General features: G+C 39.1%; 1 protein-coding gene across 17 annotated transcripts in view; it reads left to right on the top strand.

Annotated features, from left to right (window-relative positions):
- Window positions 1–5,028: 5,028 nt before the first annotated feature.
- The window catches only part of HNRNPC (heterogeneous nuclear ribonucleoprotein C), a 46,240-nt gene continuing 38,199 nt past the window's right edge, over window positions 5,029–13,069 (top strand). For 4 of the 17 annotated variants that reach the window (XM_036844804.1, XM_036844795.1, XM_036844811.1 and 1 more), the window contains exons 1-2: window positions 5,044–5,189; window positions 9,971–9,996. The gene's annotated coding sequence lies outside the window, so the exon portion shown is untranslated. Of the gene's footprint in view, window positions 5,190–5,826; window positions 5,871–9,477; window positions 10,719–13,069 lie in introns of those variants that run through there. The other 13 variants (XM_036844806.1, XM_036844796.1, XM_036844807.1 and 10 more) reach the window with 9 other exon arrangements.

Genomic DNA, 13,069 nt, shown 5'->3' with positions numbered 1-13,069 from the left:
AAATGGGGATAATAAAATGTCAGATGAAAAGTGCTTCGCATATAGTTATATAAAAGTTATCCATTATTTTTATTATTATTAACATAATGATGGCCAATAATACTTAAAATCAAATACTACCCAACCTCAAAACCACTAGATGTCACGATTCTGAATTGCTTTAATCTTTCTAATTTTTCCAAACTTTGTAGATAAAGATTTTTTGCTTATTTTTTATTTTTATTATTATTTTTTAAAATAAATTTATTTATTTTATTTATTTATTTTTGGCTGCATTGAGTGTTCGTTGCTGCGCGTGGGCTTTCTCTAGTTGTGGTGAGCGGGGGCTACTGTTAGTTGTGGTGCGCGGGCTTCGCATTGCAGTGGCTTCTCTTGTTGCAGAGCACGGGCTCTAGGCGTGCGGGCTTTGGTAGTTGTGGCGGGCGGGCTCTAGAGCGCAGGCTCAGTAGTTGTGGCTCACGGGCTTAGTTGCTCCGCGGCATGTGTGATCTTCCCGGACTAGGGCTTGAACCTGTGTGCCCTTCATTGGCAGGCGGATTCTTAACCACTGCGCCACCAGGGAAGCCCATTTTTAAAAATTTTTTAAGCTCAGGGTTTTGGTTATTAAGAAAAAGAGATGAAAGAAGTCCCTGATTACAGATTAATGATTATAATATTCTGGTAAAATTAAGTCCATGTATACATTTTTTAAGATCTGTAAAAATCTACTCCAAACAGTTAAGAATGCATATTTTTGGAGGACAGATCACATAGAAGCTTTCGCTCTTTCTGTATTTCAGTTTTTTACAATAACCACAAATTATCAGAAAAAAGCAAATGCGGGACTTCCCTGGTGGTCCAGTGCGTAAGACTCCACGCTCCCAATGCAGGGAGCCCGGGTTCGATCCCTGGTTGGGGAACTAGATCCCACATGTGTGCTGTAACTAAGAAAGTCCACATTCTGCAACTAAGGAGTCCGCATGCTGCAACTAAAAGATCCCACACGCTGCAATGAAGATCCCACGTGCCACAACTAAGACCCAGTGCAGCCTAAATAAATAAATAAATAATTTTAAAAAAAAAGAAAAAAAAGCAAATAGGATATTTCCATTTGGAAAGCTTTAAAATAAAAAGAGAAAAAAACAAAACACTAGAAGCCTTGAGAAGGTGTATATCCAAAGTGACCAATAATTTTATTATCAGTGTATAAAACCTTTTTTGCAGCAACTATGCCTGTTGGAGGACAGCAGGGGCTGCCTAGGCATAGGGTCTTGTGGAAGGAATAACACTGACAGGTAATGAGGGGCCAGTCAGGGAAGAGCTGTGAATGAAACAGTGAAAATGGAGGACTGGAATAGAGTGCTATTATAGGATTTTAGTGTGGGAGTCACACAATAAAACTGAACGCTTTCAAATGATTACCATGACAGCAGTTTGCAGGATCAGCTTGGGGGACAGACTCAGTGTGGGAGAAACAGGATGCAGTCAAAGAGTAAGGCTCTTGAAAGTGGTGTGTAATATATTTATCATGTCATTTTTCAGGTAGAATATGGTTGCCTATAGCAGATAGGTTGCCAACAGTCAGAAAGGTCTCCAAATTAGTGTAAAGAAGGATAAAGTAGTGTTGGGTATTAGAAAGCTCTGTGAAGTTTTAATTAAGTGCTTTGTCTGGATCCATCAGAGACCACCCCTCACTCTCCAGTGGAAGATGCTTATGATATCCTTGGATGATAAAGGATGTAGAGGAAGAGAAGCAATGATGATTGTACTAGTAAAGTCCATTTGACTTGTTGAATGGAATAGGTAGATAATTAGGTATGCTGAGGGTGTGTAGGATGATAAATATTGAGGAAAATATTCAGCTAATAAGTTAGGTAAAAAGCCAATTAGGCATTTCATAGCTGTTGCTGCTTTTCCTTTCGTCTCCTTCCTCTTGACAGGTGGCTTAGAACTGGGAGGAGGGAAAGTTGCAGGGGATACCTTATTCTGCTAATACCTCTAAGCCACATAAAGCCTTGTTCAAAGAGAATTACTTCTTGAATTAAAGACAAAAGTACAGTTTTGTTTTTTCTCTTTAGCCCAAGGTAAGGAGTTACTGTTTCTGCTTCCTTATCTCTTCCCCTACTTCCCCTCCATTACTGGAGTCTGGCTCATGGCTTTCTTTCTACATACACAGCCACCTAATAAAAGCATTCAGCTTTAGAAGTTTAAGGGTGTTTAGAGTAAGCAGAAGAGATAAAGGGAACTTCCTCCTCTCCATTTCACCCACCTAAGTTTACAGAGCCTTAAAACCAGAAAGTCCTGAATGTTTATCGTCAACATGGTGCTTTGCATTCTGCCTTGTATTATGCTATTTTTGCACTTGTTTTCTCATCCTTAGTAAATTCAAGCTACCTGATGGAGGGACTGGATGTTAACTGTTGTATCCTCCACTTCCACCCCATCTAGCATAGGGGTGAGCTCCTTGAAAACATAAATGCTGTTTCTTAAGTACTTCCCGTGCACCAAATACAGTGTTGGTTAATAAGCAGGTCATGATAAAGATCATGCAGTAAAACTGATTTCTGGTAAAATGAATTTAAGTACTTTTCATTAACATTTTATAGACATTTTTATTCTATGAGAACAGTGAGTAATAAAACATTCTAGTGTTTATTTTTGTTTACTTAAGTCAGGAATTACATGAATTACATGTCAATCAAGCCTCACAGCATCTGGGTCCCTCTGAATAAGTGCTATATAAAATATTTAATAAAGAAAGGATAGTCTACCTGTTTGTCCTGGGAAAAGAACAATTTCCTCTGATAAATAAAAGCTAATGATTAATTACTTTAACATGAATTTCAGACACTCTGTTTAAGGTCCTAGGACATGTAGTAGGAGAGAAAATAAGAATGTACATGTACAGAGAGAAATAAGAATTAAACTCTGCAATCGAAAGACATAAAGACATACTGCGACTTCCCTGGTGGTCCAGCGGTTAAGAATCAGCCTTTCAACGCAGGGGACATGGGTTCGATCCCTGGTCAGGGAACTAAGATCCCACATGTCGCAGGGCTACTGAGCCCGCGTGCCACAACTAGAGAGCCCACACGGCACAATGAAGAGCCTTCATGCCGCAAGGAAGGCCTGATGAAGCCAAATAAATAAATAAATATTAAAAAAAAAAAAAAAAGACGTACTATCCAGGAGGGGAGAAGAGACAAGTGTAAAATTAACCACAGTGCTATGAGGTCGTTTTAAATAAATTGCAATGTGGCAATTGAGCTGAGGCTTTAAGCACTTGGAGATGTTTTCCCTCTGATTACTTGTTCAAAGTTGACAATTTGGAAAATATAGAAAAGCACAGGAAGTGAAAAAAAAAAAAAAGCACACGTAGTTCTCTCACCAAGAGAGAACCACTATTAACATTTTAGTATATTTTTTCTTACATGCTTTTTGGTTTTGCTTTTTAAATCTGCTTAAAGCAATATATGCATATGGCAAATAACTCAAACGGTACAGAAAGGCATACCAACGAAAAAGGCAAAAGGTTCGCTCTCCAAAGGTATGTCAAAATAAATTTCTAGGCCCAAGATGGAGTCGCTCCTGCTGGGGGTGTCACATCAGCAAACCGAAACTTCATGTTCCTGTAAAAGCTCAGCTTGACCAGAAACGCAGTACATCCAGTCAGCCAATCCTCAAACGCCATATTTCTGGGCTCTATACTTATTTCCTTGTTCCTTAATCTTTCTAAATAAGGTCATATTCACAACCCCAGCCAATCCCGCCCTGATTGCCTTGCCGCTTCTAATGCTGCATAAAACTCACTCTTGCTCAAACTCCCTGGGGGAGTGCTCCATGGCTTGTGAGTCACTGTACTCTTTCAACCATGGATTGTTTTCCTTTGAGTAAAGGACATTAAACTCGTTACTAAATGGTCTTAATTTTCTCCTCTGACAGGTAAGTTTCCTTGTGAACCTCTCTGAAATTCAGAATTCAAAACTAATGCATACAACTGTATTCACATGCATATATTCCTAAAACGTATACAGATGGTATCACATTCTCTAGATAGTGTTCTGCATCTTGCGTTCCCTAACTACACAGAGAAATATCTTTCATTCCTAGCACAGCTGGTCCTATTCCATTGCGTGCATGGCTGCTATAATACAACCAGAGGGACTGCAGTGCAGACGATGCCAGTAGGTGGGGGACGGGCCATTTCAGGGTGAGGGGAATTAAGGGACCAGATTTTGGGGACGGGCAGGGGAGAGCTAGCCGGATAAGCCAATTTGGTTGACATGTAGGGTATTAGCAAGTGAGATGATTTGGGGCCAGAGGATGGGTGCTGTAGTATATGGCAGGCCAGCATTTTGGACTTTCTTTACCTTTTGTGGTGGAGAGGTAAGGAAGTCGTTTTGGCCGAGATATGGGTTGTCTGAAGAAGGGCTTGACAGGCTGAGAAGTGTTGTCCAGGAAGGAGCTCTAGGGTTGGAAAAACTGCAGGGCTGGTTAGTTTTCTGGTCTTTAGAGCTCCCTCCCCACTCTAAGAAAAGTGTTTTCTTTATCCACACCGCAGGACAGAGAACTAACTTGGAGCTTTTCCTTTTACCTATGCCCGGGGCTAGGGCGGATCCTTCCAGCCGCTAGCAAACAAAACCCAGCAATCCTTCCCCGCCCTTCCCCCCCTCCGCCGCGGGAATTCCGAGATCCGGGCGGGCCTTCTACTAGGCGCTCTGAGGAGCACAGATAGGATCCCGCGGCCGCCAATCAGACCTTCCGGATACCCGGATGTGAAGCGGTGCGCGGTACAAAGGCAGGTTTCCACCCAGAGCTTCGTCAGGTACAGTGGCCAATAAGCATTTCTCAGGCGATAAATGACAGGAAAAATGACCAGTTACAAACTAGTTTCTCTCACGCATGTGGAAATTCGCTAGATTAGTCTAACCCACTACTAATTGTGATTGGATAGAATTGTGAGGAGCTGTAAAACTGTCTAATTAGAAGCGGGAGCGAGAAAAGTCGCAGCCAATAGGAGGATTCCCAGGAGTGGGGCGGGGGTTAGGCCTTCGCCTCGGCGGCAGAGGAGACGCGGGGGCCATTTTGTGAAGAGGCGAAGGTTGAGTTGTTGCGGCCGCGTTGCGGACGTCGAGCAGCAGTCGGCTTCTCGTCGTAGAACCTGGGAGTAGGAGATTCAGAATCGAATCTCTTCTCCCTTCCCCCTCCTGGTAAGTGGAGGGGGCGAAAGCTGGGGAGGCGCTGGGTTCCTCGGGGGACGCGAGGGGGTGTGGGAGAGAAGACGAGGGAACCCTTTCCTCGGTAGAGTACGTAGGCCCCCATTTATTTTATTTGCTTTGGGGGATTAGATCTTACGCGCAAGAGGGTTTTACAGGCCTCAGCCCTTGCGTAGATTTTTAACCTAGTGTCCTCTAGGCCACAATCGGCAGGGAAAATGTCCCTTTTCTTTTTCGCTCTCCTGCGTTAACGGATGCTGTCCTTTCATTTTCTATGGCCATGAAGACTTCTAAGAGAGATGACGAAAGGGACGATCGAGATGCTCATTAATGTAGTTCAAGTTAATGTAGTGCGGATGCCTCCTGTTAAATTTAAACATTGGGCGGGGGGTGGGGAAGGGTTATCGAGCAGATATTTATTGTACCGCAAGCTTCTCAATTCTGGAGGGTACCTCAGGGTTTAAGAATAGTAAATATTATAACAATAGATTTAATATTTTACTGATTATTTTATTTTATTTTACTCCTTTCTGAAGAAATGATGGACCTCGAAATAGTTTTCAATTTCTTTTAAATTGTAATCTCATTTACATATTAACAGTAATAATTAAAGGTGGCTTTTTATCTGCAGGTTACAAATCACTTGAAATATATAAGTTAGTGGAACTTGTTGAGGTAGGTATTACTATCTTTCTCAGAAAGGAACCGAGGCGTGAGTGTTGATTGCCAGGGTCATATTAAATCAGTAGCAGAACTAGTAAGGAATTTGGCCACCAGCTTAAGTCAAGTGGCTTTACCTGTTGGAATAGTAGGTATTAAAATTACTATATTTTAATCTTTACAAGAACCTAATTACAACAACACTAGTGGTAACTGGGAATTCCCAAACTATCTTGGGAAAATGTTAAATTAGGAGAATTGAGTTTATTATTAATGTAACGTGCTAAGATGATAAAGTTTGACTTTCAGGTTATTCTGGCATTAATTTTCCAGACCATCCCAACTTAGGCAAAAATGCATAACTATATGCTTTTTTAAAGTAAGTATTACAGTGCTTATTACTTGCTAGGTCCTGAAACTTACTAAAGTTTTTTGCTAAGTTTGTAGAAATTACATAGGTTTCTAAGTAGTATCGCATTCACTTATCCAAGAAATCGCTTTTTTTAATCCTTGTCTAAAATTTAGTTGATTTTATTTTTCATAATGTGTTACTGTCACAAAAAGTAGTATTATTAAGTACAGTTTAAACCAATACTGTGGGGTAAATTCACGCCGTAGGAAGCCTGTTTGATAGAAACTAAAAGTACTCTTATTCTACATAGCTATGCATTTGTTGACCCCTCACCATGTAGGTATTGTAGTAGGGATCAAAAGCGTTGCCTTTTAAAAAAAAAAAAAAACTAAGTATATTATTACATGGACTTAAAACTAAAGTTAAGTGCAGAACTGTTAGAAGTGAGATAAGGGCAGTGACTGGGAATTTAGGAAACCATACACCTAATAAATATATTGTTGGCAAATAATGAGAAATGTAAGAAATTAGTATTTAAGAACAGCTATTGATGGGAATTGAAATTAACTGAAGGGCACTTTTCTTGCCTTGAGATGTTAGAAATATGGATTCCTTAGGATCAGCATGTACCAAGGTAACACTTCCTTTGATTTAATATTCATCTGGAATGATTTGGCCACAAAATTAATATCTGAAACAATTCTAGATTTGATTTCAAATAGATAGGCATTAGTAACATTTACATGTTGGTTGGAGAGAGGAAGGATTTAAGAAGGTTGACTAAGTTACAGGTCTTCTGACCTTTTTGTGTTTCCCATGCTCATGCCTCGGGAGTGCCTGGTGGTGTTTGCTGTTACTTTGTAAACACACCTTATTATTTGTGATTAGGTCTCTAGAGGGTTTCACATAGCGTTGGACCTTGTTTTGGATGGAATTGCTGTTAGAAACAAGCAAGGAATAAACTCCAGAATAGCTAGTAATTCTAATCTTAAATATTGATTATATTAACTGGTGGATGTGTGAGATGTTAAGTGGGGAGTGTGACGGTTGAAAGAACCTTGGCCTAGGAGTTAAAGAGAACTGGATTTTTCCCGCCCTGTTGGTTACTACCTGACAGGCAAATCAGTTAAACGTTCTGGAATGCAGTTTTATACTTATAAGGGGGCTTATACATCTTACCTGTTTTAATTTCTACTTTCTGTAACTCAAGTCATTTGTTGCCAGAAGGCTTAAAAGTGTACAGAAACAGTTTTATTATTGACAGTAGTTTTTGTATATTAGTAATTACTGGTAACTGCCTTAACAGTATCTGTCTTCAAGTAGTTTTATTAGTTGTTATCTTTGAGGAGCATTATGTGCTCATACTTAATATGTACTCATTCATTCTCATTGGGATTAGGGAAGTTTAAGGTTTTGTACATAATAGATTTACTAGAGAATTGACTTTGGTGTGACAACTGCATGTGTTCTCTTAGATATTGGAAATCTGGGGTTTATAAAGGGGAAGAGGATTACTATAGGGTTTTATAGTATAGTATAGCATTTACTATGATATAATGTTCTTGGTTTTATTTTATATCGATCTTAACTAGAGGATAGAGATTCCTTATTAAACTCTACACAGTAGTTCTTAAACATGAGCGGACATTAGAATCAGCCAGCGGGCTGGTTAAAACAGATTGCTGGGCTCTCCACCACCACTTTCTAATTAAGTAAGTCTGGGGTAGGCCCTGCTAATTTGCATTTCGAATAAGTGCCACGTGATGTTGGTTGGCAGCCCTTACTTTGAGAATACCCCTTTAGAAGAAGGATCCAGATCTCCCAGAGATTTGACAAAGTATAAACTAGGTATACTGTTCATTGCAAAGATTACAGTTAGGTGCTAAAGTTAGTTGGTCATTTTTATGAGTGGTAGCTCATCAACTTAACAGCTTGGGAGACAGCTTCTTGATTTTGAAAGATGTAAATGTTTTCACATTAGTTGCTGCTTTTTAAGCTTATGTCTTGTAACGCTGGTGCAAAGGATTTGTTTGTAGATGAGCCACAGTTACATAACATATCCTGAAATTTTTCAGTACCAGGTTCAGGCTGTGACTCCAAAGACGAAAATTGAATGTTTCACCATAACTGAACATCCCTAACAGTTACTCAGAGGAGATAACATTCAAATAATGTACGTTTTCTATGTACATTTAGTTTAACATTTTGTACAATTTAACACATCAGTCTAAGCATAAAAGTAACTTACATGTCATGCCTAAACTGGTCTGCTACTACTAAAAAATCTACAGTTATAATTTTAGAGTTATAGTACCTGTTGCTGTCATCATTCACATGTAATTGACTCAGGCAACACTTTTTAAAAGCGCAGCTTAAAATTTTTTAGTTTACTGACATTTGAAAAGAAGAATAAACTCTCATGACTGGATATTGAAATGCAAGTATGATCATTCTTACTTGCTCAGAGACCTGCAATCTAATTGCAAATCTTGTTGTAGCTGATGAAACACCCAGTCTGTCAAGGTGGTATTATGTATCAGATTCTTAGAATTCCTTCTTGGAATTAGCTGTATGTTCTAGTTTATAAACAGTGGGACCACAGAAATAAATTCTTTAAGGACCATAATTTACTTTTCACCTGTTTTATGACATTAAATATTCACTAGCCATAATAATCTTTTTTCCTTCATTTGATTTTTTTTCATTCTGTTATTGAGGGGGTTAATGTGCTCCTTATTTAAATCATCTTTCCCCCTGATAGGGGGGAAAGTTCTGTCAGGTCTTTTGGTTTGACCACTCATTGGTTTTGAAACTAGATGTCATCTCTAGTATGTATTTTCAGGGTAGACCATTCCCCTTCAGTTTGTATCATAGTAAAAGCTACATGGAGTTAAAACCCACGAATCTGTTTCATAATCTTGATGTTAGACATTTGCTCACTTCTTCATCTCTGCTGACATGGTTTTTCTATATTTTCTTTGCCCAAACTGCTGATTATCAAATTGAATGTTCGAATGTGAACCTTTTTTTGAGACCCTTAAGGGAATACAGGTGCATATTTAGTTAACTTTAGGCACCTGCTGACATTGAAGAATTGTGAAGACAGTCACTGGTAGAGGCGATGATTCTATAGAAGCTCTCCCCATCCCAGTGGGATGTATGCTTTACCAAAATGTGTTAGATGCAATGGACAGATGTTTCTGTCTTGGGGGTTTAGGGCACAACATTTCTGAGGAACTCTGACTCAATCTGTCCCTTCTCCTTTCACAGGGCAGCAAGGCGAACCCCATCCCTACTCACTGGAGCTCAGCTTTGATTTTTAACCTCCCTTCCCCACCCTTCCAGAACACACACATTCCCATTCCAAAACTGATTTTATAAAGACATTTTAAACATAATGATGCAACTTGGTGTGCACTACGGCAAATTTACAGGTGTTTTTTTTTTAATTGTTTCCAAAAACGGGACTTGGATTTAAGATGTAATTTTTAAATTTCTATTTCTATTTTTTCTGCAGCAGTTGGGTAGGAGGAGGAGGAGCCTTTTAGCCTCTCATAAACTGACCTCTCTACTTCCTCGTGTATTTTTAAGTTTGATTGATGATGTGGAAAGGGCTTTGCTTGTCTGCTACTGAGAACTTTACCCTTGCGGTTTTTGTGGAAACTGCTTTTGGAAAGAGAAAAGAAATGAACTTTACTGACTTGACATTTTTGCACCTCCCGTTTTTCTAATCTGGGCTATTTTTATTTTTGTTTTTTTACAGTGAGATTTTTTTGATCTTCAGCTACAGTAAGTTATTCCAATTTTTTTTTTACATTTTTCCTGACTTTCCGCTGATTTCCTTTTTATTGTTGTTACTAGTTACTATTATTATTTATTATTATACTTAATGATGGTGATGATGATGATGATAATGACACTGATGATTTTTAACCGGATTAAAATCGAGTTTTTCTGAATGTTCATAAGAATTTCTCCGGCCTCCTGATTGACTTTGGAGTTTTGCATCTTGGGAGAGAAAGTGAAGGCATTAGCATTTTTAAGTGGATTGATCACATAAACCTTTTCTCTCCCAACCCCTCCCCTCCCCCCCGCCCTCATCCCCTTCCCCACGCTCGAAAGAATTTTACTGGCTGTTAAGTCTGTGACCTTATTTTTCCTGATCTTTAACTTAACTGTTTTAGAGCATCTCTGGACGTCGTCTGTATTTTTAATTTTTTTATTTTTGTTTTTTTTATTTTTAATCTTTCATTTGTTAAATTTTTAAACTGTGCTGCAATAAAATGTGTGTGGTACTACTTAACACCTAAGTTGGTGATGGCATTTTCCCAGAAAGCCATCTCCCTCCTGTTTCCCTTGAAATCCCATCCTGCTTTTCCTGTACACTACCCCTCACAAACCACAAGCTGCAGCAACATGGATGCCCAGCCTGGAGCAGCAGCAGCCAGGATGACCTGGAGCCAGGGGGGCCTTCGGAACAGATGCACACCCTTCCTGGGTGATGGTAAGAGGTGTGAGGTCCACTTGGTTTCATTGGAAAGACTAGGAAATACACTGGTTTAAGTTTAGTTGATGTGGTGTAGGTGATAGCTTCTACCTGGAAATGTTTGGGTTAACGGCTTTTGTGCGTATCTCAAGAGATGTTTCCTAAGGGAGACCACTTCAGGGTTTTGTAAACTAATGGAATTATGAGTGTCAAACTGGGGCTTGCTGAGAGTTTTTCATAAATGGAAAGAGCAGCTGAAGTTCGCATATACTTTAGAATGAAGACGACTTGTTTTAATGAGTAGCAACAAGACAGACATATTAGGTGGTACTTTTTCTTAGATTATTGCAAATCAGCAAAAATTTTCTGTCATTTAGAGTTATCTTCCTTGGGTCTGTGACAACAATTTTGGATTGTATTCTGTTTAGACTGTTTTTTATCATTAAAATTTAATGTGAATCAAACCACAAGAAGCATGCTGTGGTACTGAAATGCTATCTCACTGGAAGGTTTTTTTAAAAAGAAAAAGATAAGTAGACTTTTTAACCTCAGAAAGCAGGAAAATCTGTATAATCTCTGTGTCCAAATCAGGAAAGATCTAGGAGTGACCTCTTTTTCAGTGATGACTTGTGGCCCAGCTAGGTATTGGGGAATCCACTGTGTTCCCAAGGGTAATAAAGAATGAATCTGGTCTATTCACAAGAAAAATGCAGAGATTAATAAGGATGTGAATAGCCAAAGAGTTGAGAATATTAGCAACCTGTAGTATTTTACTGACAACAGTGGAATATTTTGATAACTCACTTTAGAGTTGCTTTAATAGATTTTGAGCTGGGATGGGGCAGGGAGGAGAAGTAGAGTGATTTTTAAAGGTATATTTAGTTCTTTGGGTACTAGGGCAAATCACATTCTTGACCCCTTCCCTTACTCATTCTGAAAGAGTAAAATCTAAAGTGAACACTGAAGGCAACCTCAAAGGAAAACAGAATGGGAGAAAGTTAAGTAAAATGTCCTGAGGTTATCTGGAAGAGGAATGGAAAATTTTCTTTTATAGGTCCAAATTTTACTGATACCCTCTTTTGTATGAAAGCTGTTTCTACCTCTCTGTTTCTGTTACTGTCATTGTGTGGCTGTTGTTCACTATAGGTTCAGTTTAATTTATTTCTTAATTTTGTAAATCCATTATTTTATGGGTCATGTTCTTCTGATTTTGGGGATGCAAAAAGGTATAATAGTTCTTCAGGGACTCAATACCTTGTGAGGGAGACAGATGGATGAGATAATGTCACCATGTGATACAGGTGGGTACAGAGACTAGAGCCATGCAAAGGTGGGTACCTAACTGACTCTTTTAAGAGGTCAGGAAGTGCTTTTAAGAGAAAGGGAGCTGAACTGAATCCTGTTAGAGAGTTAAGGCCAGATTATAAAAATTTTAATGCCGTGCTAAGAAGTTTGTATTTTATCCAGAAACCAGTGGTGAACTATTGAAAGATTCTAAACTGGGGAGTGACATCAGATTTTCATTTTTAGAAATGTCATCTGATAGCAGTGTGGAAATGGCATAGAGGCGAATAAGATTGGAGTAGGTGATAAATAAGGAAGGTACTAAAATAGAAGGGAGAATAATGACCTGGCCTGGCCAAAAGCAATGGTATTCGGATTAGAAGGGGGTAAATTTAGGAGGATGTGGTGGTGGCTGTGATAGGAAGAGTGAGGGATTTGGCATGACTCCCAGGTTTCAAGTTGGAGATGTTTATTCGTTAAACATTTGAGTGCTCATTCTGAAAATCACTATTAGACTTGGGCACATACAGATGAGCAAAACATAACTGTCTCCTGTCCTCTTGAATATTATAGACATTGAGGGGAGAAATAAAGTGAATAGCACTTTCACAGTTTAGATCCTTGAAGGAAAAGAACAGAGTGAGATGGTATTTAAGGGAACCAAATTTAGAATATGGAGGTGGGAGGGTGCTGCTAGCAAAGAGACCTTAAAGGAACTGATGTTGAAATTGAGGTCTGGAAGTAGATGATCTTACCTGAAAGCACAGATATTGGGGGGGAAATCTTGGCCTCTAGAGCAAGAAATACTACTGGAGAATAGTCACTAAGAATGCATAGAGTAACAGATGAAGTTGGAAAAGTAGGCAAGTATCAAGCATAGTGTACAGGTCCTTAAAAGGTCCATGTTTAAGATCTAGATTGTCTTGGGCACAATAGGAATCTGTTGAAGGACTTTGGAGATTGGAGAGATCTGATTACTTTCTTGGAATTTCCTTCAGGCTGTTGTGTGGGGAATGTTAGTAATGAGGACTAAGTGCAATTAGGACTAAATAAGTTAGAAGACCTGTTATAGTAGGCCACTATCTATTCATC

This window comes from Balaenoptera musculus, chromosome 2 (genome assembly GCF_009873245.2).
Source record: "Balaenoptera musculus isolate JJ_BM4_2016_0621 chromosome 2, mBalMus1.pri.v3, whole genome shotgun sequence".
NCBI lineage: Eukaryota > Metazoa > Chordata > Mammalia > Artiodactyla > Balaenopteridae > Balaenoptera > Balaenoptera musculus.
This window is presented reverse-complemented; position numbering and strand designations above follow the sequence as displayed.